Raw genomic sequence first — 15,653 nt, 5'->3', positions numbered from 1 at the left:
ACACATTATTACCACCAAACACATCAACACAATTGTAAATCCTTTTCTAAAAGGTGCAACGTTTACCCCGAGTATTAAAAGCAAATAAGTAACGAATAAGTAACAGGGTATTAACCGAGCGTTGGAACGGGTAAATTAGCTCACATTAGAACATAAATTGGAAAGATTTATTTGTAAAAGCAACGTATAACTAACGTCTTATAAGCGAATAAGTAACAGGGTATTAACCGAGCGCTGGAACGGATACATGCGCGGTAATAGGGTTATTTCATCTCTAAGAACACATTGTTACCACCAGAGACATGAACCAATTGAAAAACGATTTATTTCAAGGTACAACGTATACCACACGTATTTAAAGCGAATAACGAACGAATAAGTAACAGAGTATTAACCGAGCGCTGGAACGGGTACATACGCGCTAATAGGTTTTTTTCATCTCTAAGAACACATCATTACCACAAAAAACATGAACACAATTGAAAATCCTTTCCTGAGAGGTGCAATGTATAACAAACATATTATAATTGAATAAGTAACGAATAAGTAACAGGGAATTAACCGATCGCTGGAACGGGTACATACGCGGTAATAGGGTTATTAAATCTTTAAGAACACATTATGACAACAAGAAACATGAACACAATTGAAAATCCTTTTCTAAAAGGTGCAATGTATAACAAACGTATTATAATTGAATAAATAACGAATAAGTAACAGAGTATTAACCGAGCGCAGGAACGGGTACATACTCGTTAATAGAGTTCTTTCATCTCTAAGAACACATAGTTACCACCAGAGTCATGCACATAATTCAAAATCGATTTATTTCAAGGTGCAACATATACCCCGCGTACTAAAAGCGAATAAGGAACGAATAAGTAACAGGTTATTAACCGAGCGCTGGAACGGTACATACATAATAGGGTTATGTTATCTCTAAGAACACATTGTTACCACCAGAGACATGAACACAATTGAAAATCGATTTATTTCAAGGTGCAACGTATACCACGCGTATTAAAAGCGAATAAGGAACGAATACACTACAAACCATTAAAGCCTGAAATGGCCTATATCTGTACTCGACTGGACTGATTTTTACTCGACCAGTCTGAATAGGTCTGACTTTTACTTGACATTACTCGACGCCAGTCTGAACCATACTCGACTGTACTGAATCGTACTTGACCCTAATCTTTGCCGTTAAAAATAGTCTGAACTATTACTCGACCAGTCTGAAACAGTCTTAACCCATTCTCGACCTGTACTCGACCTTCTTTTCCAGTCTAAACCATACATGTACTTAACCAAAGGTCTGGACAATACTCGACCAGTCTGAACCATACTAGACCAAATAACCTCTACTGTTTAACTGTCAAAATAAATTTCTTTTTAACTGATATATATAACAACAGCCAACAAAATTTATAACTTGTTTAACCTTATATTAAAAATATATCTATTATTATATTTAGGATAAAAAATATTATATATAATTTATATCAAAATGGGATAAAATTAAATAAATAAATAAAATTGTTTTTCTGATTAGTGGTGAAAAATAAAGTATTACATCTGCTTGGGGCAAACTCATAACTAAGATCACACCTTGTCAGAGGTTAAAAAATCATAATTGATTGCTGTCAATTCTTGACTTTGTACAGGCATTTTCGGATGAAAATAATGAGTAAAACCTAGCATTATAGCTAGCTATATCTTCATTTTCAAAGACATTTGTTTAAAGAGTTTTATATTGAAAATATAATCAGTAAGTAGCCCGAATAGACATAAAAGGTTGGGGAGGCAAACATTGAAATTCAGCGACCAGTCAGAACTGTGTAAATAGACAGAGACACACAATACAACTGATATAAAACCAAACAGACATTTAAAAAAATTCAACTCATACGCCAACAATTTTTGTTTTATTTTACTTCATCGTTAGTAAAAATAAATTAAAAAAAAAAGAGAATCATTAAAGGGATAAAAATGATCATAAACGTATCTAAAAATAAATGCAAACTGTTACATGTGGGTGTACACTAATGTACTAAACACAAAGTGCAACATCAATCCACTGAGTACAAATACTTAAAATAGATGAAATCTCAACCCAATAGTATTGCTACAACCTTCTAACTTCTGAGCTAGAGTATGATTCCTTATAAATACATTCATTATCATCATTATAGAGGAAATACTTTATTAAATACCGATTTTAACATTTAATTTGACGAGTAGCACATGCCTTCAAGGAAGACGTATAAAGTCAGTTTATATTTGTAATATAAATCAGGCCAGCAGGAAGAGTATTTGAGACACAGTTTCTGATGGCAACATTACCGTACATTGACATGGAAAAGTATGACTGGTTCATTTTAAATAATGATATAATGCAAGACAACAAATAATGAGACATTGAATTGAATATGAATAACATATTATTTATCTATTTTCGGTCAATAAAATACTTTCCTCACTGAAATGCCAAGCATTGTATATGACTCTTTCAAAAGTCAGTTATTATAATTTGTTCCGTCAAGTAACTTGATTTTTTTTAAGGTAAAAAATGTTTCAATATGTTGTATTTTCACTCTCTATATATTTTATCAAAGTATGTTCTTAACTGAATAAGATATTTCTCGAAAGAAAATTATTAAAGATAAGAAGAGGTGTTCCTTGCTAGATTTGGATGTTTCATTTTCACACAGGAGAATTTGCAAAACACTTAAAGCTTTCTAACAAAAGGTGACTTAATTTTGATAAATTTATTAAAAACTGCAATTTTTATAATTTACAACATTTGGATGATTCAGTTTTACGAAATAGTATACACAAAAATAACAACACGAAAAAAATATTTCCTTCCCTGTAGTTGGCTTTCAATTTCTATCAACGGTGTTGTCTGTACGGCTCTTCTTATTGTGTGTGTCTTTCCTGGCTTGTTTGTTGTAATCATGTCTGAATTGTAATTGACGCGGTCGAGTTGTAACCGGTTTTCTAATACTAGTAAGTCGGTTATTTCGCAATCGTAGCCATATGTTATTATATTCTTTGACTGAATATATAATTGTAAAACATAAAAAACAGTCGATAAGGAATGTCTTCGTATAAGTTAACATGGAAAATTAATAAGCTATATAGGGATAGCATTTATATAGATATAGGAAGATGGGATAAGCGTGCCAATGTGACAACTCTTCATCCAAGTCACAATTTGTAAATGTTAACAATTAGTGTGCAAAGAACGGCGGCCTTTAACACGGAGCCTGGGCTCACTTCAAACAGTATACTATAGTGTAAAACGATTCAAACAGGAAAATCAACGGTCTAATCTATATAAAAAACAAGAAACAAGAAACAATAATGAACCACAACAACAAACAATAATAACTAGACAACAGTTTCCTGGCTATACAGTCTGATATAAAACAGTTTCCTGGCTATACAGTATGATATAAAACAATTTCCTGGCTATACAGTCTGATATAAAACAGTTTCCTGGCTATACAGTCTGATATAAAACAGTTTCCTGGCTATACAGTCTGATATAAAACAGTTTCCTGGCTATACTGTCTGATATAAAACAAATCTGTATATCTTAGGTGTCATCAGCAATGCTATGCTTTGTGTCATTTCTAAAAGACAAAACTGTTTGTGTAAAAATGACGTTGAACAGAATACATATAAAGTAAACATAACATTTGCACATTGGTCTACATCATTTCAATTAAAACAGTGTTATTAAACGTTTAGATGTTCAACTTACTTGAAAAAATGTAATTCGTTATTTGAACTCTATTTTCTTTGATTCGATTCCAATGGAAAACAACTGTCATATTTTTCACTTCGTGCAATCATTTTTTGACGAAAATGATAAGTTAAACCGTGTGTTATAGCTTTATATATCTCCATTTCTAAGACATTTGTTTAAAAGTTTGTTTTATTGAAAACAATCGGTGAGTAAAAAAACCCATAATAGGTTAATGTGTCAAAAATTGAAATCCAGCAGCCAGAATAGTGTAAATGGACAACTGACTAAAAACTCAAACAAGCATACAAGATAAACCCAACACAAATGCCAGCAAATCTGTTTTTATACCTCATCGTTTGTTTTACAAACAGTAAATCAAAAACGACAGCATTAATTTTTATTTAGAGAAAATTATATAAGCGAGAATTGTTTTTCATAAACATTTCATAAAAATAAATTCAATCTGTTACATGTAGTTGAACATTTCTCTTTCTTAGTGCAACATTAATGCACTGAATACAAAATGCAACATAAATGCAATGAATATAAAATGCAACTTAATGCAATGAATACAAATTGCAGCACTAATGCACTGAATACAAAGTGTAACATTTATGCACTGAGTACAAATAATTAAGATACTAGTAGATAAAATCCAACCCGATATTATTTATACAATTTTCAACCCTCTAAGCTAGAGTTTGACTCATATAAATACATTCATTATCATTAATATTGAGGAAATACCTATTTAAATACCGATTTTAACACTTAATTTGACGAGGGGCACATGCCTTCAATGAAGACGTTTGAAGTTAGTTTGCATTTGTAATTAAAACCAGGTCAACAGAAAGAATATTTGTGACACAATTTATGAATGTAACATTAATGTAAATTGACATCTGTGTCATGTTGGTCTCTTGTGGACAGTTGTCTCACTGGCTATCATACCACATCTTCTTTTTTATATGGAAAGTTATGACTGTTTTTTTTAAAATGTTGATGCAATACCAGATATTGTATTGTATTGTAAACGTTTCGTCATCTAACTTTATTTTCGTTGTGGCAAACAAATCTTTAAATATTTTGTATTTTTTACTCACTAGAAATATATTTAGGAGTCAATAGTTCACCGATTAAAAGAATACACAAGTGAAGATTATTACAGTGCAATTTCGAAAATTGATAGCACTGATAATATTTGTTTTTATCCTTTTACTTAAATGGCATAAAGTCTAAAACTTACTGGGGTTTTGCAAAAAAATTTAGAACCTGTTCAAATTTGTGAATCAGTTATTATGACGGATAAAAGTTTACAACATATAATTCATCAATATCAAGTAAAATTGAGAATGGAAACGGGGAATGTGTCCAAGAAACAAAAACCTGACCGCAGAGGAAAGCGAAGGACAACCAATGGGTCTTCAAAACAACGAGACAATCAAAATGTGAAAGCGTATACCATCGTGTAATTTTTATGTCATTTATTATTTTTTTAAAGCATACTAACTTGATGTGTAACAGTGTCCCAATTCATAATGGTAATAATATTGTTTTGGTTTTATCATTTGCTGAACGTTTGTTTTATGTTTTGGACTTTCAAATGTTTAAGCCTCGAGCAACAATAAAGACAACAATATGCAAATTACTTTTATCGATTTTTAAAACATTTTCGTGCGACAGTTTTATTCTTTAACAGCGATGTTTATCCTAAGTCTATAATGAAATGTTGATCGAAAATTGCCTCCCGTACACCATGGATTTGACTATTTGATCACTCTTACCTAATTCTATGAAGTATTTCATTAGTTTCTCCCCTTTATAACAATTTGTATGTTGATAAGTTATATTTCATTTGAAATCGGAAAAAAAAAAAATCAAATGAATCGCCGACAATTACAATTACAAAACTCTTTATGCAAATTCCTTAAGCATAGTGAAATTAAAATAAAAGTTGACAAGGCTACAATTTTCATTGTTATTAAATGTAACATCAGTATTTAGTACAAATATAATCTTAAATCGATCCTAATTTTATCTTATTTTTGATAGATAGTTTTATTTATTCAAATGTGAGGTTATTTTTTGTGTGCTGTTTTACAAATTCATATGTGACGTCACTTTGCGTTGAGCTCTTGACTAACTCCGATGTGTCTATTTTTGTGTCAGTTTATGTAATGTATCCGGTTGTTTTCTGTTATTAGTTAATACTTCAGTTTTATGATGTATATCTTTTATATAGTCATTTTATAAAATTTGCTGTTTGCAAAAGTATAAATTATTCTATATAATAGGAATGTTCTTGTCCCAAACAGAAAACTCTGGCCGTTTGTGGCTCATCTTTTTTGAACTTTGGTCCTCGACGCTGTTCAACTTTCTACTTGTTTTGGGTTTTGTATCTGGGCGTCACTAGTAAGTCTTGTGTGGACGAAACGCACTTCTGTCGTATTAAATGTTAAACCTGGTGCCCTTTTTTTAGCTATTATTTCTGTGTTCTTTTGTCAAATATGTTCTCCTATTTATTTGTATTGTAGTCCTGTAATGTTGTGTTGTCATTTTAAAAATATATTTAACATGGTCATTAAAGCGGGAGGTTTTGCATGCCACAACACCAGGTTCAATAGTTATCAAAGGTACCAGGATTATAATTTAGTACGCCAGACGCGCGTTTAGTCTACATAAGACTCATCAGTGACGCTCATATCAAAATATTTATAAAGCCAAACAATTACAAAGTTGAAGAGCATTGAGGATCCAAAATTCCAAAAAATTGTGCCAAATACGGCTAAGGAAATCTATGCCTGGAATAAGAAAATCCTTAGTTTTTCGAAAAATTTAAACTTTTGTTAACAGGAAATTCATATATATAAAAAAAAAAAAAAAAATTTACCACATTATTGATATTCATGTCAACCCACTATTTTTTCTTTAAAAAATGTCCTGTACCAAGTCAGGATACAGGTTTTGTTTTCCGAAGCAAATTATTGGATCAACCTTGTTTTATAGTTAACTTAACCTCTCACTGATATACGTACAATTCATAATTGATCATACAAATTACGGATACCTATGATAACATTAGTGGTACTATTTTTTCTCTACCTGATGAGATTGACAATAAATGTGGTTGTCAAGTCAAAATTGTTTAAAAAATAATAATTAAAAAAAGAGATGAAGAGCGTTTTAATAAGATAGACCAACAGAGAAATGGATTGACTGAATGCCTTTTTATTTATGTGCTCTTCAATATATATTTTATTTCAGATTCTCCAGTAAATTTTCTGGGTACCTGTGCTTTTAAATGCAGCATGCAAGATAGAACGTACACACGAGCCATATCGAACAGAGAAAATCTTACAAGAATTACATTCAGCAGGGATGATCCAACTAAATTAGTAGTGATTGACAATGGAATCGTTACAGGAGTTGAGGAATGTTTCATTAGATCAAGTCCATTTATTATTTTGAGGTAAACTGTACTAAGTTAAATTCAGAATATTTTCATGTCGATTCCTAAGATATACGTGATAATGATTATAGGTTATCTTGATATTATTGCAGGTTAAACTATTAAAATAATTCCATTTAATTCATAGTGATATGGTGTATGCTTCGTTTCCCTTATTCAAATAGATGTGTTTTATGCTAAAGTTTATAAAATCCCAAAATAAAAATCTTGTTTACAAAACTATCGATCTGTAGATAAGCAAGAAAGTGTAATAAGATACATAGTGAAGAAATAACAAATGGGCATCCAGTCAAAAGAACGTAATGCAGGGGTTCCCCAAAGGATTATGAAAATAATCATAAAGAATGAATTAATGGTTTTCGTCCTTTGCATAAAATAAGTTATTAAAATAACTTGCCTTTATCTCACTTTGTTTCAGGCGAGACATTCCCGGAAATACTACTCATTCTGAGTACTGTTGTAGAAAAGATGCCAATTATGACGACTCTGAGAACATACGAGTGACTCATTATGATCAATGGAGTATGTATAATATGTTCATTTTCATGATTAGAGTATTTTAATTACAATTATGCGCAACAATGATAACTCTTCCGTTAGATAGAATTTTTCGAAAATCGCCTGCGAAACACAAAATAATAAACAGATACATTGTAACATAAAGCTAAGAGGGCGGTTAAGCAGATTGTTACCCTAAAAATCAAGGTAATTCTTCAATGGTATAAATGATTTACTTGGTGACATAATAAAATGTCTGTTTGCAACTATTTAGTAGTTTCTTAATAAAATTGGACTCATACAAAGCCCTGTTGTGTCACATCAATACGTTGTTGTCTCCAATATCAATGAATACATATGATTTAAATTGCGCACAGACGTTAGATTTTTATAAATGTCTAGTGTGATGTTTGAACGTTATATTTAACAGAAGTGTTTCATGATTATCCACATCTATGCGACGTATGTACTGGTATTGGCCTGACTGGAACACGTTCATTTGCAGGTATTTATGCTATATCCTTTTAAAATAGCATGACTATTTAGAATTTTGCTGATGAACAGTATACAAGATATATTAAATCTTTCTTTCTCTCTTTTTCCAAAAAATAGTTTCCCTAAATAGTTGTAGATACACATATTTTGTTATTTGAGTTGGCGGTATTTTTTTTTTGGCAATGCCAAAACTAAAGTTTTTTGTTTGTTTTTAAAGTTAAGTTGTGTGTGTTCCTACCGACATCCTTTCCTACGAAAACGATATAAATTCATATTATTTATATATCAGTTAAATCAAAATTTAAAATCATAAGTGACATATTTTCGTTGTGTTAGAGCTTTAGATACATAAAAAAGGCCGCTATTCAATACTCTGCTCTAATAGTAGATATTTTAACTAGGTATGAAATCACATGGCAGGTGAGGCAAGCAAAGCAACAGACTATAACATAGTTCACACAGTCAGTATTACTACAGTTATATTTTAGGCAATGCCTGTAGGTTTTGTTTGCTTCATTGCTTTGTTTTTTCTAAACCAATCTATGCGGTTTAAACACAATTACCACTGATGCTTAAATTGAAAAAGTTTTTGAATGACATGTGATCCCTTAAAAACGTCTAGTCCTACATGTAAAATGGTTTTTATAACTTATTTAGGGCCTCATTTATATATAGTTTTCGTTTTGCAGATTTGAAAGTTGGTGAGTATTTTTTTTTTATCCTTTTGTCAATTAATCATACAAAGAAAAACAATGTAAAACAATAAATAAGTAGGATATTTTAGTTATTTAAGTATCGAAGGTGTTCAATTATTTTCACGTTTAACAATTTGTAATTTGTTCATAACTATATTATCTCATTAGTATTTTCAGTAAATCAAAGTTTTGTACTTAGTTTATAATTATGATCAAATTTTCATTCGTGTCAACACAGTGCTGACTACTTGGCTCGAGATACCCTCGAAGAATAAAAACTGCGTTAACAGTAGCATCGCCCCAGTGATTGTAAGTAAACTAATAGATACCAGATTGAAATTTTGTATTTGTGCCAGTACTTGTGATAATCGAACCATTCTGCATATTTAAAATCCTACAGTTACTAAATTTTCGTTTCAGGGTGTGCAGTTGGTATGTATCTTATTTACTTTATATGGCAGATCATCAAATCAAAATTTTCAGGCAGAGTGCAAAACCTATCTCTGAAAGTCTGTGATATAATATTGTTAACACTCTGAATATTTGCTGAACTAGAATTGATATTCATATCCTCCAATGTTGCAACAAATAACCATTATTGGACGAGCATGAGATTCATAATGTAATCCCTCTCTAATTTGTATTTTTTCTTTTAAGCCATCTATAATTTGAATGCCATCCATTTGATATATTTTAAATTGGAGTAATTCATATCAATATTATTATAAGAGGGGGAACGAAAGGGGGTCCGTTAACATGTCTTTCATAGGGTCTATGAAAACATGACAACCTATATATGTGTGCGTGCAGACATCCAAACATCATTTCATTCTCTATGATTGGATTGACTAACATCAATATTAATCTCTGCCAAAACTACCACCTACATTGAATAAGATATTTCTGTTTACCTTTGTAAAGTTTAGTAGGAATACACTCATAGTTCTCTTTTAATGAGTGTCTATCCGATCTGTCAACATTATCACGAGATTTGTCATTGAATAACAGGGCTGCAAGTAGGATATTGACAGTTTTAAACTTTTACGAGAAAATCAATGGCCTGCATGTATTATTCTAACTTTATTTTTCGTCCTTTTCCAGTGATGGAGCCAGGTAAGTTAAATAAATTGAACAGTCACAGAGGAACATTTAACTGTTTTAGAATAAATTGTAAATATGAGTACCAAATATAAAAACAAAATGCACATTAGCAGTATAATGCCGATGTTTAAAAATGGAAAGTCAAATGAAATTTTAGAGGAAGGTCGCTAACAGAGACTTATGTTCGGCAAGATATATATTTGCCTACAGAATTATAAAATGACACATCAAAACATTGGACTGTTCGTAGACATAGTATTAGATTAACTTCTCCTAACATGAAGACAAGTAATGACATTATTTGCAAGCCATAAGGCAGGAAGCCAAAGAGATGTCTTTTCTATATAAAGTATATCATGGCTAATAAAGCCATCCCGTGCATCAAAACATATTATTGACCATTGAAATTCTAAATGTGGAATCAGTATCAGAAATAGAAAAAAATATAGCCTAATAATGTCTGTCGTATCATAGTTGGGAGTTTTTTCATATACCATTAGTAAGGAGATCAAGCAGTTCATTTACTGTCGAAAAAAAAATAATGGTATATAGAAAATGGGGCGACGTAGTACAATTTATAAGGAGACAACTATCCAACAAATTTCTTACATAGAATACAGTACGACTTTAAATAATGAGAAAAATCTATACCATATTATCAGATTATTACATGGCATTTTTCATATCGCATGTATTATCAGCCCTAGGTTCAATATCAGCCCAAGAGCCGCACGGCTCGAGGGCTGATATTGACCGAGGGCTGATAATACATGCGATATGAAAAATGACATGTTATGATCTTTTTATCATATGCTTCAACAGTAGAGAAAATTAACAGATTCATATATTGATCCTTTTACGTGGTTCCCGAAGTTTAAAGAGTAAAAAAGTTCACGGCCGTCGGGCCCAAAATTTGATACATTAAATATGAAACCTTTCTATCATATGCTTCAGAGAGAGAGAAAAAACCTATTTTAATATGGACGAATCGGCAAAAAAATAATTCAACAATATACCTAATGATCATTGTTTGGAAAAGTCAACTTTTTAAAGAAACTTTCTAAATTATGTTTCAGAAAAACTTAAAAAATGCATTTATTAAATAATTTGTTTGTTTTTTTTTATTTTTATTTTTTTATTATTTTAAACAATATACTTTCCAGTATTCAAATAATTGTTTTGTACACTACTTTGTAATGTTTTTCACTATAAACGTAGCATTGAGGTGTATTTTCCGGAATTGGCCGAGTATTACCGGAATGCCATGTGATAACGTTACGGAAAGACATGTGATAACAATCGAAGCATGTGATAAACTTTTCATATCAGCCCGCTAAGCACCAATTCTTAAAATATGGAATTTACGTCAATTTAATGCTATTATCATACGGTAAAATTTATATGTTATTTAGTCTAAGTATATGATAAAAAAGACACTGGCATGAAAAATACGAAACAATTAAAACCAGAATATTGATACTGCCAAATGTATAACATTTGTCTTTTTACGAAAAACAACATGACAGACATAAACCGTTGACAACCAGTATACAACAGGCTCGTGATATGAGACAGACAGATATAGATTAAGGCTGAGTTAAACATGTTTGGCGGTCCACCCCCTTAACTTAGACAGTGTTGTAAAAGTACTACATTAAAACAACCTATATAAAGTAATATTAAACTCTTCTGATCTGTTCAAAGCAAACAAATCTTAATAATACAAAAGTTAGTTCAAGGCAAATAACAACGTCTTGTATCTGACACTAAAATCAGTACACATCGAAAGTCCAATGTATTTACAAACCAAAAACACATTAACAGATTGTAGTACCATGATTTTGCCTACGTATATTCAAATAATATCTAGGATTGTTTTAATGTACTGACCGGTATGACCGTTTTTGTCTAATGAAAAAAAGTCTAGAAAAGCAATTCGGACATACACAATTTACAGAATGGTAATTATGACTTTATAACCATAACAATTGTTGTGATTGAAGGCTTTCATGTCTTTTTGTGATCATATCATATCATTATCTGATTGTAACCCATTCAATGTTGGTTTACTAATACACTTTAGTTTATATCTACTAGCATATGCAAACTTATCTAACACCAAGCAGTTTATAAGCAATTGAAATAGTTTTTGGTTTGTTTTAGAAATTGGATGCAACATACCTTTGGTGTGTCCAGTAACAATGGAAGGACAAGTCCAGTGTAGTTGTGATGACATTAGTAAACCAGAAAATGGATTCTGCTGTACAGATATGCCCTAGCTTATTTAGCAAATTGTACAGAATTTGATGAGATAGTTGAATAAAATCTATCAAAAAGTTATAAACAGTTTTAAGTGTCATTTGGCATTAAATATCGAAGCGTATATCATTCAAAGCTTGACAGGGTACAAATTGTTTGCTTCCACTTGTGTCCCATTTAAAAATTACTAGAAAGAAACAACAACCCGACCATAGAAAAAAACAACAGCAGAAGGTCACCAACAGGTCAATGTAGCGGGAAATTCCCGCACCGGAGGCGTCCTTCAGCTGGTCCATAAACAAATTTGTACTAGTTCAGTGATAATGAACGCCATACTAATTTCCAAATTGTACACAAGAAACTGAAATCAAAATAATACAAGACTGACAAAGGCCAGAGGCTCCTGTTTTGGGACAGGCGCAAAAATGAGATCTCAACCCTCCCCTATATATCTAGCCAACGTAGAAAAGTAAACGAATAACAATACGCACATTAAAATTCAGTTCAAGAGAAGTCCGAGTCTGATGTCAGAAGATGTAACCAAAAAAAAATAAACAAAATGACAATGATACATAAATAACAACAGACTACTAGCAGTTATCTGACATGCGAGCTCCAGACTTCAATTAAACTGACTGAAAGATTATGATTTCATCATATGAACATCAGGCACAATCCTTCCTGTTAGGGGTTTAGTATCATACCATCATAACATATATGAGAGGAACATAACCCGTGTCATGCCAACAACTGGTTTTTGAATAAATGTGTTTAGTTCCGATGCAAAGACCCTATAAGTGAATCAATATTAACGCCAAAATATGCAATCTTTAATGACCTGACAACAGTATCGTAACTATATCCCTTCTTAATAAGTCTATTCAAAGGTTTTGTTAGTTTTTGAGGTGAATACTGACACCTTTGTGATTTATAAAGAATATTTCCAAAAAAATTGGATGTGAAATACCTGAACATATAAGAAGTCTGCATGTTGAGCTATATTTGCGAATGATGTCCTTATACCGATGATAAAATTTAGTAAATGTTTTGACTAGTTTGTGATATCGAAAACCCTGGTGTAATAATTTTTCAGTAATACATAAACTTCTCTCGTTAAAATCTAAAACATTGTTACATACACGAGCGAATCGTACAAGTTGAGATATATAATCACCGTAAGATGGTGACAAGGGAACGTAACCATCTAAAAATGGATAATTAACGATAGGAAATGAAAAATCATCTCTTTTATCATAAATTTTAGTATTCAGCTTTCCGTTAGTGATATAGATATCAAGATCGAGGAAAGGGCAGTGGTCATTGTTAGTATTAGCTTTATTTAAAGTTAGTTCAACAGAATAAATTTCTTTAATATTCATACTGAAGTCGTCATTATTGAGAGCCAAAATATCATCCAAATATCTAAAAGTATTATTAAATTTGTTTTTCAGATGTTGTTTCGATTGGTCTTTGCTTATGTTTGTCATACATTGTAACTCATAGCAATACAAAAACAGGTGTTTATGTTTTGCAATATCTCATGATTGAAATCACCACAGTGACGTATATATGCAGTTGTGTAGATCCCGTACAACGGTCTCCGATGGTGAAATTAGAAAACGAAATTGAAGTTCAAAATTGGAAGAATTGACCTAAATGAACTTGTTTTCATTTGTTGTCACCTGTCAAGAACATAATGTTAAGTGGTTGTTCGTTAATGTGGTTCATGCGTGTCTCATGTTTTATATAGATTAAACCGTCGGAGTTGGAAACCTGTTTGAGTGGTTTTATGCTTATCATTTTGGGGTCCTTTATAGGTTGTAGTTCGGTGTGATACAAGACTCCGTGTTCAAAACCTTACTTTGACCTATAATGATTTTTACTTTTACAACTTGTGACTTGGATGGAGAGATGTGTCATTGGCACTTATACCACATCTTTGTGTATCTATTTAAATCAAGCCCCCATGAATTATTTCGATTCCAATAGGACAAATACGGCAATTATTTAAGATCAAAGCGCTCTAGGTGGGGGCAAATATTTGGTGTTCTCATAAATAAACGCACTATTATATTGGCGTTAGAGAACGGAGCACACTAAATAAGTTTCACACAGACTGTATTAACTTTGTGGTTGATGCAATGCATAATATAAAAAAAGGAAAATAACAAAAAAAGCGCACTCAGACAAAAAATAAAACGAAAAATCCATAAACACATGGCAAAAACAAAAGCCCAAACACATCAAACGAATCGATAACACCTGTCATATTTCTGACTTGGCAGAACACATTACACTATCAACGAAACCGATAAGAAAGAAACCTTTGATATTTTCATTATTACCCCCGTGTATTACACTGGTGCGTGTAATTTAAATAAGATATAAATACTACTGTTGTGTATCGTTTTTTTATGATAGAATATTTATTAATCTCATTAGTCATGTGCTCTTGCAGTCCTGTTTGATTCAATTACTCGCGACTAACACCCTTGATATAGCTCTGCTTAATTATATTCATATTTTGGAGGTTTAATATACCAGGCAGCCTTGAATTTAAGTCGTTACGACAGTTATGTAAAGTTATGTGTGATAAGATATATCGCAGTACTGATTTACAATTATGTGTGATAAGATTTAGAGCAGTACTGATTTACAATTATGTGTGATAAGATTTAGAGCAGTACTGATTTACAATTATGTGTGATAAGATTTATCGCAGTACTGATTTACAATTATATGTGATAAGATTTATCGCAGTACTTATTTACAATTATGTGTGATAAGATTTAGAGCAGTACTGATTTACAATTAAATATAAATGATCCTCAAACATTGTTGTCTTTTAGAAATTCTTCAAACGTATCTTATTTAGAATTCTATTCTTAGTTTGTGAAGTTATCTCTCTTTGTACTTATCTCAAAATAAATCAATAACGGAATTTGAGTAAACAGTTAGGTTGGAATATATGTGGTAAACAGATAGATATTGAAGACTATATAATAACGACATAGTAGTTAAGATATTTCCAAACATGGAAACATCCTGACTATTTGAGACAAGGAAGACCTAGTAGTCACTTGTCATTTCCTTGAAGAGTTAATGAAATGTAGTCACTGTCAAAAGAGATGACTATAAATAAGTCCTTCGGATTATATAACATTCTACCAGCAGCAGTATCAACCTATGAAATTATTTGTAAATTAAATAGAACGAACTTAAAACAGTGTATTGTGAGAATTTTTGTTTGGAACCAAATACTCAAGGGTATATAGCCCCACTCCCTCGACTTTTACTGAACCTGTGTAGTAACTCCGTATCCACTTTACGAACAATTATTGTTTTACTTTTACCCTTTTTATTCTTGTTTTATTATTGT

General features: G+C 31.5%; 1 long non-coding RNA gene across 1 annotated transcript; it reads left to right on the top strand.

Annotated features, from left to right (window-relative positions):
- The first annotated feature begins 7,646 nt into the window (after nt 1-7,646).
- LOC139519032 (uncharacterized) lies at nt 7,647-8,998 on the top strand. Its single transcript, XR_011663505.1, has 3 exons — nt 7,647-7,748; nt 8,155-8,229; nt 8,909-8,998. It is a non-coding gene; the product is annotated as an uncharacterized lncRNA (long non-coding RNA).
- Nucleotides 8,999-15,653: the final 6,655 nt, after the last annotated feature.

Source organism: Mytilus edulis, chromosome 1 (genome assembly GCF_963676685.1).
Source record: "Mytilus edulis chromosome 1, xbMytEdul2.2, whole genome shotgun sequence".
NCBI classification, from domain to species: domain Eukaryota; kingdom Metazoa; phylum Mollusca; class Bivalvia; order Mytilida; family Mytilidae; genus Mytilus; species Mytilus edulis.
The sequence above is the reverse complement of the archived record's forward strand: the minus strand, read 5'-3'. Positions and strand labels throughout refer to the sequence as shown.